This window comes from Drosophila albomicans, chromosome 2L, assembly GCF_009650485.2.
Source record: "Drosophila albomicans strain 15112-1751.03 chromosome 2L, ASM965048v2, whole genome shotgun sequence".
NCBI lineage: Eukaryota > Metazoa > Arthropoda > Insecta > Diptera > Drosophilidae > Drosophila > Drosophila albomicans.
Genome location: NC_047628.2, coordinates 29,300,456 through 29,315,373, shown reverse-complemented (window position 1 = coordinate 29,315,373; position 14,918 = coordinate 29,300,456). Strand labels below are relative to the sequence as shown.

Sequence of the window (14,918 nt, the reverse complement as noted above, 5' to 3'; positions counted from 1 at the left end):
TGTCTGTGTGTGTATGTGTCTATGTGTGTGTCTGTCTGTCTGTGTGTGTGTGTGTGTGTGTGCTTGGGTCTAGTTAACTGGAAGGAAGTGCGGCCTAGAAGTTGCAGCCAGTTTAGTGCCAGCGGAACTCTTACAAGTTCATCTGGAGCTCTCGGCAAACATTAGTCAACTTTCAGTCGAAAATCCTTTAGATGGGGAGAGTCCAAGTCTAAGTTTGCCAATTACAGTTGCGTTGCCTTGCCACTCAAGATGACTCATTGGATTTGCCACCAACATACCCTGTACTCAATATGAAGAGTCAAAGGTCAATGCATGGCAGATGAAAACTATCTGATGAAAATCAATAGCAATTCTAAATTGGATAGAATAATTCATTACTTCGCTTGCATATTTATTGAAAGTTCAACTGAAATACATTTTTTATATTATTAAATTGTATGTAAGCACAATATAGATTGATATTACAAATTTAGTTGCACACACAGATATTGAGAAATCAGTTTTGATTGATATATTGAAAAGCATTTATTCGTTTACTATTTTGCTTAGGTCCAAAACACATGTTTCAATTGTTTTAAAAATGAATAGTATTTTCTATTTGCTTCAACTTTCAACTTATAGGCAATCTAGACTACATTTTATTCAATTACTCATTTAAAACTTTGTTAAAATGCCACCTATATTCTTAAACTTTAGAATTCTCCTAGACAATTCTTATGTTATTCCCACGAGTTTTTCAAAAATCCATTTAAATGATTAAGCTCTTTTCTTTCTGCCACTTTCAATTACTTTTCAATAATTTCTTGTCATAGTTTGTTTGCAGTTTTCTTAAAATCTTAACAACATTCTGAAGATTCTTAATATATTATTAGCTTCTTTTACCACTGGTTTCCCTTCAATCGAAATTCACTCATAATCATTATTGGATTTCTCTACTTTCATTTTTGTTATTTATTCTTAATAATTCCAAGATTCAAACCAAAAAATTTGAAGACATAGAAATTATATGATTCTCAACTTCGCATGATTTAATACTTATTAATTAATTTACACTTTTGCCTAATCACAATAAGCACAAGTTTTAGCTTCTTCACTCGCTGCCAATATCGATTGCTTTCAATTTCTCTTAAATAATTTGTTGTCATAGTTCGTTTGCACTTTTTTTGAAACCTAAACAACATTACCAATTTTTTTTATTTATTCTTAATAGTAAAGTTTCTTAATAATCAAATTGCGAACATATATGTAAATTATTTGGTTCCCTACTTTCTTTAATTGAGTATTAGATATTTAATTTACACTTTTGCTTAATCACATTCCCAAATAGTTCCCATACTTTAATATATGATCAAAATTATTAGCTTCTCCACATCTCGCTGGCACTTTCGATTACTCTCGTTTACTCTCGATTACTTCAGCTTCTCTTGTTGATGGACTTTGCCAAACACTTTGCTCTAGTTGGCAGCTTGTTAAAATCTGTTTAACACCTCGCCAAGCATTCGCAGTGAATGTGTATTCACGAGCAGCCTCTAATTTGGCAAAGCGCCTCCTCAAAGCGTGTTGCAAGCCAAGCTGCGAGTGGGTTGCCACGTTTTTCGCTTATCGTCTGACTTTTTTGGCTAATGGCTGTGTGCAATTTGCCTGCTAATTGGCCCCCTCAAACACTTCTGCACTGCTGAAGCCAGCCAAAATGAATGGCCAGTTATTAGTCGCCTCGCTCCGCATCGCATCGCCTCGTGTTGAGTTGAGTTAAGTTGAGTGTTTTGTTGACCGACGCGAGAGTCTATGCTAAACACGTGCCCATTAATCAGGCTCCCAAATTGCCGACGGGTTAACAATCAAATTGCAAACTTTACATTTACAATGCCGCCGCCCCCTTGTCACATTAGCCAACGTTTTGGCCGATGGCAAATGCAAATTTAAGTCAAAATGTCAGGCGATGTGGGGGTGAGGAAATATATCTGCATAATTCCTATCGCTGGATTAGGAGCTCATTTGGAAAGGTTAGAAGTGGACAAACTGGTGTACAAATCGTATTCCATCAATCAATTGAAGTAGTTTGTATTAAAAAGTCAACTAATTTGGGGGTATTACTTATTTATTGAGACTGCAAACAAATGATTAACTCAATTAACGTACAATTAAATCGATTAGCTAACTAATTGAGGGAGTGACATTTCATTTAACATGATAAGATTGGGGGAATGCAAATAAACTCTTTAATTTAGCAACTTTCCAGTCATGCAGTCTCAAGGTTGTTGGCAATTTATCATAGACAAACTTTTAACTAAATATGTCAAGCTGAAGCATTTCCTTAAACTTCTCATGGATGGTTAATAGAGCTTAGAAACTGGGATGACACTTAAATTGGAAAAGTTCCCAGCTAATCTCGTACACACAAGACACAACACACGTGCATTCAGTTTAGGTGACGAAGTAGTTTTTCTTTCTGTACTCGCTACCCATAGGGTAGAAGAGTATTATAACTTTGTGCCTGGAGGAAATGTATATAAAAGATAGGTGGTGAAATTTCCGACCCTATGAAGAGCAACAGATAATAATAACTATAATTTTGATGATTTCTGAAAATTTAGTTGCAATCGGATAAATATTTGTATAAGTTATATAAGAAATACTTGTATATGGACAAAGACTTCGACATACTACAGTATATTTTTCACTCTACGGTATATTTTAAATGCAGAACTATAACTATATACCAAATATAGAACTTGGTACAATTTCAGTATTTTTGCGGTATATTAATTTAAATTATTTAAAGAATAATACCACGCTATTTTTCTATTACTCGAATTGAGTAGCGAGGGTATTCCATAGTCGAGTGTGCTCGACTTGTCTTTCTTTGGAGAGCGGCAGCTGCAACATTTTTATGGCCATGACTGTATTCTAGTAAATCAAGGTGCCTCTTTTAATTGTTTTGGCATTCTGCGGATTGTGATGCATTTTAATTGTTGCACATTAAAATGCAATTCTCAACTGTTGTTTAATCAATGCGCACGTGCGACAAATTCACAATTGCCTCGATTCACAATTTACGAATCGCAAATGCCGAAAAATTAAAATTTATCTCTTTTTTGTTGCTTTAAAAGCGCGCATAAATAATTCCACGGTTAAATAAATGGGAAATTGCCATAGACAAAAAAAAAAAGCGTGGAAATTGTATCGGCTGTCAAATTCAGAAATTCCATCGAAAAAAGAATTTCCACGCGAGTGTAGCAATTAAAGCGCTTTATGTACACGACGATGGCAAACTAGCAAACAACAAAACAATAAAAATAAATATGAGCAATTTTTTTATTGTTCATTTGTTGTGTTATAAATACTTGCATATAAATACATATATTTTTTATTACTAACGAAATAAAATGGGATTTAAAAGCGGCAAACAAACGCCGGAAACAATGGTCGAGCCGCGTTGAAACAGTGGCTGCAAAAAAAGAAGAGAAAAAAAAGCAAGTAAGAAAGCTACAGTCGAGTGTGCTCGACTGTGAGATACTTGCTACACATTATGAATAAAAGAAAAACTTTTCGGTATTATTTTTAAAATATACCAAATTAATGTACCACAAAAATACTAAAAATATACTATAGTCAATAATTGGTATATTGATATAGTATTATATTGAATATATAAATTACTGAAATTATATCTACATTTGGTATATTAATGTAGTACACTCAAAATATACCATAAAGTACAAAATTTATACTTTATAGGTTCTTATCATCTACCTGTTACATTAAATATACCAAATTAATATACCGCGAAGATACTATAGTCTATAATTAGTATATTGATATAGTACTATATTCGAAATGTACCATATAGTACAAAATTTATACTTTATAGGTTCTTATCATCTTCTGCCTGTTACACACATTTCATGTAGGCACACAATTATAATACCCTTCTACCCAATGGGTAGTGGGTATAAAAAAGAAGAAAACAAGGCGACCAGACACTCTAGCGTTTATTGCTCTCATTCAGCTCCACCTCTCCCCACCTCTGTTCCCCTCTCTGTCCATCTCTCTCTATCTCAGCTGCTGGTCAGACAATTTGCAGCCTTGTCTGCTGCGAGGCTGCCTGCCAAATTTAACCCCAGGCAATTTTTACACAGTCATTTTTGTTATCCATTTTTTTTCTGCTCATTTTTGCTATTTTTTCTTTTTTTTTTTTTTTGGTTGCACTTTTTCGTGCCGCACGCCATTTTCATTTCTCGCATTTTTCTCTCGCCTTTGCCGCAGCATTTTTCATAATTCTTGAGGCATTTTCTTGCGAGTCGACTAAAAAAAAAATACAAAAAAATAAACCGCCAACTTGCAAAAGTTGTGTGGAAATTATATTTTGGCAACGTGTAATAATCTCCTTTTACCAAAAACGTCCAAAAATATTTCATAGTTGCACTTTCCAGACGGCAGGCTGCTTTCCTCTCCCTCTGTCTCTCTCTCACTCTCTATCTCTTTCTGCTTTTGGCTGCCCAGCTAAGTCATAAATATATTGTTGCAAGCGAAGAGCGTACGCCGGCAAAGGAATCATAAATATGTCGTCGTTGTCATAGTTGTGCTCTTCTTATTCCTCTTGTTGTTGTTACCCAAAATGTGGCATCGAGTCTCTCGCATATAGAAAGCAGATATATCTATCTATATGGCAGTGTGTGTGCCATACATTTTGGGCACAAAATGCTACAAAATCTATGTAATAACTCGAGCGTTAGGCGAGACGCGGCCAAAGTAGACAAAAAGTTTGGAGAAGTCGAGTGTGCGAAGAGGAACGTGGGGACGCTAAAGTGATTTGCCAGCTACAGTGGGGCAAGCACAGCTAAAGTAGATTACTATCTTTTATGAAAATAGAAAAAAGTTTGAAAAATGCATTTGTAATGAAAGCTTTTATTGTATAATTCTCTTGCATAAATTTAGAAGAGTTTAAAACATTAAAAATATATACATAATTGAATTTATTAATTTTGTTATATGATGGGAAAGTTTTCTAATATATTTAAAGATTCTTTAACCCTAGATATGAAGAATGCTTGTGAGCTATTAAGAGAATTTATCCTCTTAGGTAGATAGATCTAAGCAAAGCTAAGAAATAATTTTGCAAACTCACAATTCAACTTATTTCACTCAATTCGCATCGCGTAGTCATCAACCCATCAATTTTTGTGAGTTAAAAATGGTTTTGTTTCACAATATTAAAAAAAAAATAATAATTTTGTGAACTTTACTTTCTTCTCTTTATGAGATTTTTAATACTTTTTGCAAACACTGTCAAAGTTAGTTAGTTCAAATCAATGCTAAGATATAATTCCTGCAATATTACAACCATTTTGCTCCCATTTTCATCTGATCATAACCCACTGTGCCTCATCGCACACAATGCCGCAAAGCTGTTGATATTGCAGCTATTGTGGTTTTTGTTGCTGTTGCCATTGCTGTTGTCTGTCTATGCAAGAGAACTATGTAGAACCCACTAATGGTGTATCTTTATGTCTGGCACACACATTGTTATGGCTTAACTTAAAGAGTTATCGAAAAAGCATCTCGAAACGCGACAAAAAATTGCTGGAAAATGTGCCGCAGATATGCAGAGCTTGATAATATTTGTTAGCTGCAACTTATTGGGGCCATGTGGATGGGGAGTGTGTTCCCAGAGGGCAGCTTCGAGATCGCACTTTAAAGAGTGCCGGATATGAAGATGGAGATGGAGACGGAGTTGGCAGTTGGACCCAGCGGACGGGGCTTCGAGGTGCCCTGAGAGGCGTTGAAATTGTTGTTTTGAAATCAAAGCCCAAGTCGATAATCGAATCATTCGCTCGCATACAAATTTTGTGGGCGCGTGTGGGGGAGTTTGTCCCCTCTTTCTTCCCTCTCTCTCTCTCTGTCTCTCTCCCTTGGCAATTGAATTGCTGATGAGTTGCTGATGCTGCTGCTGCTGCTTTGGCGGCGCCTCCGAAGCGTCATTGAATTTGAAATGCAGCCACGGGCAATACAATAATAGCATACAAAATGCGCCGCCAAATGAGATGAACAGAACTGAGAGTGAGACCAAAACTCTCAAGCTCACCACAAAATGTTGTGCCACACATTCGCATGCAGCATTTCCTTGCACAGCACCTCAGCTATAGCTTCTCTCCGCCTCCATCTCCGCCTCCATCTCCGCCTCCATCTTCATCTCCATCTGTTAGTAAAGCTCCCCAGGCAGTCGTTGAATTTGAATTTCAAAATTGACGTCATCCACAATGCGCATATGATTTACTCGTACTTGTACTTGTATTCGTATTCGTACTTGTTGATTCAAATAGGCGGCGGCCATGCCACGCCCACCTCGTTGCGAGCCACATTAGATAAGCAACTTGAGGGAATTGCAGCCGCGAGTTGAGTGTGTGCAAAAATGCGACTGTCTAGAAGACAAAATATAAGAAAACACTGACCAACTAAGTTCAACGAAGCGCAATTGCTCTATCAAACAAAAGTCTCTTAAAAAAGCTGTTGCTTCATTAATCAAAAGCTGCTAAAACTTTCAGCTAAATTAGCAAAATGTGCTAAAGTTTACTCAATTAGTCAGTTATATTTATAGAAATTTAAAGAGAAATAACTTGAATTATTCAGCTTTATAAATGAAACTAATTAATCTGCGTGGTATATAAGCTTTCTTAAATCTTCCAAAAGCTTCTTTAATGTGCTTTTAATTTTTTTTTTTTGTCATACTTTACATTTTTCCTATCACTTTAAGCTGCCAAGATGCACTAGATAGAGTATATCGATTTGTGAAAAAATCTGTGTAGAAATACGACAAATATTTGCAGCTCATTTGAGAATATGGTAAAGCAGCTTTTGTGAATTTGGCGCTTTGGCGTTGACGGCGACTTTTATGGCCGACAAATGAATGCAACAAAATTGTGAGACGAAAATTGAAAGAGACAGCAGTGAAACACGTAATTAGCCAAGCAAACCCAACATGGCCAACACACTTGGAGTGTCAAAATGAGCAGAGATAGAAATAGAGATAGAGATAGAGATAGAGAGAGAACAACCCTAGTTGATACACACACATATTTAGCGTTAATCGAAAGTGAATTAAAATCGAAAAGGTTTCGCTTTTAATTGCAAAACGAATTTAGAATTTTATCTCGACTCGACTTGCTCACTCAACTTAATTGGACGTTAATGAGTCTTTGCATTAAACGTGGCCAATTAAACAGCTCAAATGGCCTCATATTACTAGCTAGACTCTAGAGAGGTGTTCACCTGTGAATAGACTGAATAGAGATAAATGAACTCGAACTAAAAACATTTAATTGTGCCCATAAAGAATGCCGAGGCTGCATTTAGCTCATTTTAGTTTCAATTTCAGTTTGAGTTTCAGTTTCAGTGTCTGAATTGCTCTTTTTTCGTAGTTTCGATTTCAACGAAAGTTTTTTCACAGTTGCATGCGGCACGAATTCAATTTGAGTTGCATTACGTATACGCCTCGTATTCGTAGTCGTAGTCGTAAATTGCATAATTAGTCAGTCACTTGGTCCAGCCTTGTGACCTTCATCTGTGCACAATGAACTTGGCCGCTAACTCTTGACTTTCTTTTGTTCGATCGATTGTGTCTCTCTCTCTCTTCCTTCTTCTCCTTCTCTGTCTGTCTCTGTCTTCGTCTCCATTCGCCAGCTGCCAGATTGGCGCTATTTGCATATTTACATAAATTTGCGTGGTAATCACTTAAACTGCCCGTCGTTTTGTCTCACTTTAGTCTCTATCTCTATAGCAAAGATCGCGCGCCGATCGCAAAACCAAATGCTTGGAGAAGCCACACACGGAGTCCCAATGACAATTCACAAAAAAACACCAAAGAAAAATAACTAACAGAAAAACCAGTTGTTTGCTTTGGCAATACCCTGTAAAGAGGCGACTTAGGGTATGTTATTTAACATGTGATTTAAAAATCAAGTGAATATAGAAGTTGAGATTGCGGTTTGCTAAAAATATATAGAATAATTGGAAAAAATAAAAGCTTTACTTTAAACAGCTTTTAGTTTAAAAAAGTAAACTTAATATTTCTTTTGAAAGTTTCCATATATTTGTAGATTAGATTTTCGTTTAAATTCATAAGTAAACTAATTTGCCAATAAATTGCTTATAAGTTTGAATATATTACATTGAGTAAAAAGCTCAACATTTGCTAATTATATTGTGAAACATGTTTGTTGAATCTTAATAACATCAAAAGCTCTACTTTAAACAGCTTTTAAGTTTATTAAACTCGAAATTCATAGTACAACTAATTTGCTAATGAATTGCTTATAACACTTATATTAGCTCTCAAGTAAATTTTAATTTATTATATGAAATGAAAAGCTTTACATTTGCTAATTAAATTAGGAAGTACATTTGTTGAATATTAAAGTTCATTGTCTAATTAATTTTCTAATGAACTGTTTGCTATGCTTTCATCATTAATTTAATTTTTGCAACTTCTCACAATAAACTTTTATGTCCCGATCCAGACACACCTTGGTCTAGTTTTGTCTTCACTAAACAAAGTACATTTTAATGCTGTGCATATTCAGTTTAGTGCAATGCTGTGCACAATCGTTTCTATTCAGTTGACCGCGACTGTGAACAGTAGTCGCTATGCAGTTGCCGTTGTCTCGCTGTGCGATGCGATTGTCTGTGATGTCTGTCTGGCTAGTTCAATCAACTGGCAGACAGGCAGCAGCAGCAACTATTTTTGGTACGCTGCCAACAGCAACAATTACAGCAGCAACAGCAACAACAAAAGCGACAACAACAAGAGTAACTCAACGTTGCAGTCGCATGCCAAAAACGCTGAAAGTGGCGGCTGCTTTTGACCCACTGACTGATATACAAAAAAAGTTTTGCAGTTTGCAGTTGCCGGTTGTTCGTTTCCAGTTTGTTTCATTGTGTTGTTGTCGTGGTTGTTGTTGTTGTTGTAGTTGCAGTTGGCCGATTGCAAATGCAATTAACTTGTTTAACATTTCGGGCGCCAGTTGATCTCCGGCTTTGCCACTTGGCCTACTCACAGCATCTACGAGTTAGTTTCGAGTTTTCATAACAAAAAGGATGCCGTAACATGACATTAGAAAATAACAAAAAAAAAACAGTATATTTATTGTATTTGAAAAATAAAGAAAATAAGCTGATGTTTAAATATGGAAATTTATGCAGCTTTCATTCGTAGTTCATTTACATTTTCTAATTGCATTTGCTGATAGCTTTATGTTTTATTATCTTTTCATAATTAGTTTTTGTATAAAATTAAATTTAACACTTTTTTCATTTCAGCTAAAGACAACGCTGTTGACCGCAGGGTAAGTGTATTCGATATCATTTAAAATATTCTCAAAAATATGTCACTTTGTCTGCCACATCAATTCTGATATTTGCAACCGCATGAACTTACAACAGCGTGTGGCAGCCACAATATGTCATTCACCGCAAAATGTAAAAGTTTTACAAGTGTTTTTGACTTTTACAACAAAAGGGACAAGAGAGTACAGAGTGATAGAGAGAGATAGAGAAGGGATAGATGGAAGAGAAAGACTCTTGGAACTGATAGACAAACAGTGTCGTCTTCTTCATCTTCTTGCATTTTCCCAACTCTCTGTCTACAATTTCCAATTAATAATTCATAAACATTTGCTTGTCGTCTCCAATGCCTTTTCCCTCTCCCTCTTGCCAACACTTGTTGTTGTTGTTGCTGTTGTTCAAAGTGTTTTTCTTGGCAATTTGTCTGCTGCATAAAAAAAACACAACTACAAAAAATAAATTTGTTTGTGCTGCCTTCGTAATTGGGTTACCAGTGGAAGCAGGCGAAGCTCTGTCGCTGACGTCGACTGCAACCCACAAGATACAAGATACATTTCGTATATACATATTCAGATACAAACTTGTTGTTGTTCTTGCAGTTGCAGATGCAGCTGCTAAGTGAAGTGAGTTGAATTTTTCGTTTGCTGCTTCAACTTTTCTGCAGTAAATGGATGAATTTCATTTCTAGCAAACGCGTGTTTTACGACTTTTCCCTGATTTTTATGCGTTTTTGTCGCCTCAGCTTTGAAATGTGATTAGGAATGAGATGAGGAAATCTGAATGATGATCTGCTCTATAAATCATAAAAACTATGCGTAATCCGCACTATTAAAATTTGCTATTTTCAGATTTCCAAATATCAATTTTCCTAATTGCCAAAGGGAAAGAGAGAGAGAGAGAGAGAGAGAGAGAGAGAGAGAGGGAGAAAGAGTGAGACAGCTAGTTTGTTACCTGTTTTCAGTATATTTATATGTATTTAGTATGTATTTAGTATTTCAGTATATTTACATATATTTAGTATTTCAGTATGTTTATATATATTTAGTATTTCAGTATATCTATATATATATAGTATTTCAGTATATTTATATATATGTAGTATTGAGTTTTTTCATGACATTTTAAATGTTATTAGAAATGAGATGAGGAAATCTGAATGATGATCTGCTCTATAAATCATACAATTTGCTATTTTCAGATTTCCAAATATCAATTTTCCTAATTGCCAAAGGGAAAGAGATACAGAGAGAGAGGGAGAGACAGCTAGTTAGTTACCTGTTTTCAGTATATTTATATGTATTTATATATATTTAGTATTTCATTATATTTATATATATTTAGGATTTCAGTATATTTACATATATTTAGTATTTCATTATATTTATATATATTTAGTATTTCAATATATTTATATATTTAGTATTGAGTTCCTTCATGACATTTGAAATGAAATGCTCTATAAATCATAAAAACTATGCGTAATCCGCACTATTAAAATTTGCTATTTTCAGATTTCCAAATATCAATTTTCCTAATTGCCAAAGGGAAAGAGAGAGAGGGAGAGAAAGAGTGAGACAGCTAGTTAGTTACCTGGGAGCTTGAGGTTCATGCATAAGTCAAAAGCAGGCAGCTCTTTGGCTCTCTTTCCTTTCCTACATTTATTAGCCTCATTTCACACAGAGTGAAAGAGAGAGGAAGAGCGAGAGAAGGAGGGGAAACGACGGCCTTTTCAATTTTTGCATAATTGTGCGACAATAGAAAATACCGAACCCGAAAACAATAAACAAAAGACAAGTTTTGTGTGCCGAAGAAAACAAAAGTTACATCAGTTCAGTTTTGTCCCTCTTTCCGTTCGTTCGTCTAAGCCCTAAATCTAACTGCGAGACATCGAGAATGGACAAAACACCTGACTAAGTTGGCCTCCATTTGCAACCATCTCCATCTCCATCTCCATCTGCGATTCGGCAGCTGGAAATGAATAGCCGAGGCATAAATTAGCGTCAAACTGCGAAATTGACTTTCGACAGAGGCAAACACACAAAATAGGGAAACGGGTCGAGTCGAGTCGAGTTGAGTTGATTCGGCGAACGTTGTCTTGGCACCTTTTTGGCGACGCCCACGTCAAGGGGAGCACAACGAGGGAGGAGGAGGGGGAGGGGAGCAGCCCCCAGGTTCCAATTAGGCGCATTTCTAATTGTGTGCAACAGGCCAACAACAACAACGGCAACAGAAAAGCAGACAGAGCAGCAGACCCGGTTCACTGGCATGGAAAATGACAAGGCAGCAGCCTCTGCTCCCCCTCTTCCTACCCTCCGCCTACGGTTGCCCTCTGGTCTCCCTGGGGAACTGTTGTAGCCACAGGCTCCGTTGCTCTTTCGCTTTTTTATTGATTTTTCATCTCATTCACTCGGCGTGACTTTAATTTAATTGTTGTCAGCATCTTTGAACTTCATATGCGACACCTCCCCCCTCCCTACCACCCCCTCGTGTGTCAGCTGTCGGTGCGCTAATAAATTATAAATTTGGAGCGATTATGTGCCTTGACAATCGTAAGACCGTAAGACCCATTGATCTCTGCCGCCTTCCCAAAATAATAGATTACAAAACTCGTTTCCTGTATTCAATATCGCGAATTGTGACTGCTGAATAGTGACTCGAGTGAATAGCTCTCAATGGTGAATAACGAATCATGAGTTGCGATTGCGATTCATAAGTTGTGAATCGAGTCGAAGTCGAAGTCATTTCTTGAACTTGGCTCACATTTGGTGGCTCAATCGCAAGCAAAGCTCTTGCTATTATTGTTTGTCGCTTCAAAGATCTGACAGACGGACAGACAGACAGACGGCGCTCTTGAAGTGCCGTTACTCTTTGAGAAGCCCTCGGGGGCTTGGCTTGACTTGACTTTAAGTGTGTCGCCGTTGATTGTTCATAGAAAATAACTTGAAATTCTTTATCAAGATTTTGCGTAATGCAATAATTTCTACTTAAAGTTGTGCTGCGTACAAATGCTAAAGGGGTAGGTAGCTTCGTTCACTGTAAATTCATTGACAATATGAGTTGTATTTGAGATCTTTTAAACAGAGTTGTAAGACGGACTTCTCAGTTTATTTAAAGCAAACTTAATGCAAGAGGATTTATATGAGAGAACTTTCAACTCTTTACTCGCATTTCCTTAGAGGGTATCATTTAGTTCAGCACTCCCTGCTGCTGTTTATTGATTTTTGTTTAGGCCAGCGACAGTTTGTGGCAATTGCTAAAGAATCACGTACGCGGACATGCCCCAACGCCCACAGAATGCCTTCAGTCAGCGACTCTCCGCTTTCTTCCCTCTTCCCTCTTCGCTCTCTCTGTTGTTGCAACGTCGTGCGGCACAAATAAGCCGGAGCCGTGGCAAGTCTTAGTCTGAAGCGGCTGAAGCGAGTTGGCAGCTCTGTCACCTGACTCAAAGCCTCCTCAAATGTCACGCGCACTCTGAGGAGTGTCTTTCTTCTTCTTTTCCCCCCTTTTTCTGTCTGTCTTTCTCTGCCTCTTCCTCTTCTTCTACATGCCATCTTCACTTTTGCTCGCTTTTCACTCTTTCCGCTGTGTTATTTGTTTAACAGCATGAACTAGTTCATTCAAATCTCAATTTAGCTCTGATACCCGATCATTTAGTCATTAGCTTTGCCAATTTCGAAATATATTCGTATACATAGCAAGTTGCAACACGCGCTCCACTTGCAACAATGGTCAGCATTAGCTCCACTTGGCCACAGCTTGAGCTGAGCCACCCACGAAACTAAGCAAATTATTTGCGTGTTGCCAGTCATTGTTCAAAATTATCTTACAAATGAAACAAATAAGCAAAACGTGCGATGATATAGTCATCAAGCAAATACCCTAGAGTTGGTTTAGCAAATATGATTATTTATTTGAAAAATCAGCAGACAGTTGAAGGCTTCTTTGGTTAGTTTATTCTATTGTTTAGTCTTTATTGGTAGCATTTAGTATTTGCATTCAGTATATTTTATATATACTCAATACATTATTCAATTCTAAAAATTCAGTATATGTTTTCAGTATACTATAATACTGAAAGTATATACTAGTTGCTACCAAATCAGAATATATTATTACATATATATTCAGTATATTCTATAAATACTGAATTGGTAGAAATTAGTATATGTTTTCAGTATATTACATATATAATTAGCATATTCTATATATACTGAATTGTTTTGCATTTATTATATGTTTACAGTATATTGCATATATATTCAGTATATTCGATATATACTGAATTGGTAGCAATTTGTATATGTTTTCAGTATTATAGTATATTATTCTATTCTTATTCAGTATATTATGTACATATTTTTTTATTGAGTTCCTTCAAGCATAAGCTATTTGTTATTATCTTAGTAATTTAGTATTTTAGTCAATGGAATATTTTAATAATTATCTATCCTAGTGTCATAAGACACTAAAGCCATTTAGTATAATTTTGATAATAGGGTTTCACATAAAGCATATGACAATCAGAGATATGATGAACTAGAGCATACTCTTTAACAAATTAGAATATTGTTTAGCAAAGTATCACAAAATAGAGATTTTTATATTCTCAACATAAGAGTTTATTATTTATAAAAGTCAATTGTACTTCAATCTATCACTAAGTCTAGACTTCTTATATAAATTGATGATCAAAATTTGTGCTATTTGTGGCAGAGTGAAATACAATTTACTTAAATATATTAAATAGATAACACATTTTTATTTCATATATTTTCACTTTCTGTAGCTTAGTAGCTACCCAATTGACACAGTTCGCTAGCTGCAGGGTATTTGCACAAGTGATAAATGATCTGGCCTGGTCAGTTGCTATTTGGCACGAGTTTTGCATATAAATTAGCCTGAAAATGCCAAAGAAATTGGAATTGGAGTTGGCCAAATTCTGAAGATGAGAAGCTGCTGTTTCTGCTGCTGCAAGTTGACCAACTAAATGACTGACTGACTGATTGAATGACTGATTCTTGTAAACTGGGCTAAACTGTCTGAAAGCGTTTTGAGGTCAGCTAACTGACAACAAACGAAATGAAGATCGAGTCGGAGTTGGAGTTGGAGTTGGAGATGCGAGTTGAAGTTGAAGATGGGTTGGCATAATGGGAGCAGCTGTCAGAGAGAAAGAAGGGAAGAGGAAGGGTAAGAGAAGGGGAAGTGGAGATTAAACCCTGCCAAGTAAATTAAGTAAAAATAGCCCCAAAAGAGTTGAAGGGCGACAAGCGGAGGGGGGCAACGGAAGTGTTTATGTTTATGAAAATGTTGGCTGCAGGAACAAGAAGAGAGAGGGGAATAAAAATGTGTGGGCGACAGGGAAAAGCAAAACTGAATGAAAAGAAAAGAAAATCCCTTTTGGTTGTCAAGTTCAAGCGGAAGAGGGGCGAAGAGCCCTGAGGTGCTGTAGAAAACAAAAAAAAAACAGAGCCAGAAAAGAAAAGAAAATGAAAATTGTTGTTTTCCCAGTGACAGTGACTTGTATAATAATTATTTACAAATGCGACAAGAGTGGGGAGTGTGGAAAAGTCTTACTGCGC

General features: G+C 36.3%; 1 protein-coding gene and 1 long non-coding RNA gene across 5 annotated transcripts in view; one reads left to right on the top strand and one right to left on the bottom strand.

Annotated features, from left to right (window-relative positions):
• The window catches only part of LOC117565909 (uncharacterized), a 69,298-nt gene that overhangs the window by 38,222 nt on the left and 16,158 nt on the right, over window positions 1-14,918 (top strand). For all 3 annotated transcript variants that reach the window (XR_004571946.2, XR_007954579.1, XR_004571945.2), the window contains exon 4: window positions 9,316-9,341. This is a non-coding gene — a long non-coding RNA (uncharacterized LOC117565909). The remainder of the gene's footprint in view (window positions 1-9,315; window positions 9,342-14,918) is intronic.
• The window catches only part of LOC117565903 (rap1 GTPase-activating protein 1), a 104,135-nt gene that overhangs the window by 73,583 nt on the left and 15,634 nt on the right, over window positions 1-14,918 (bottom strand). The window lies entirely within an intron of this gene.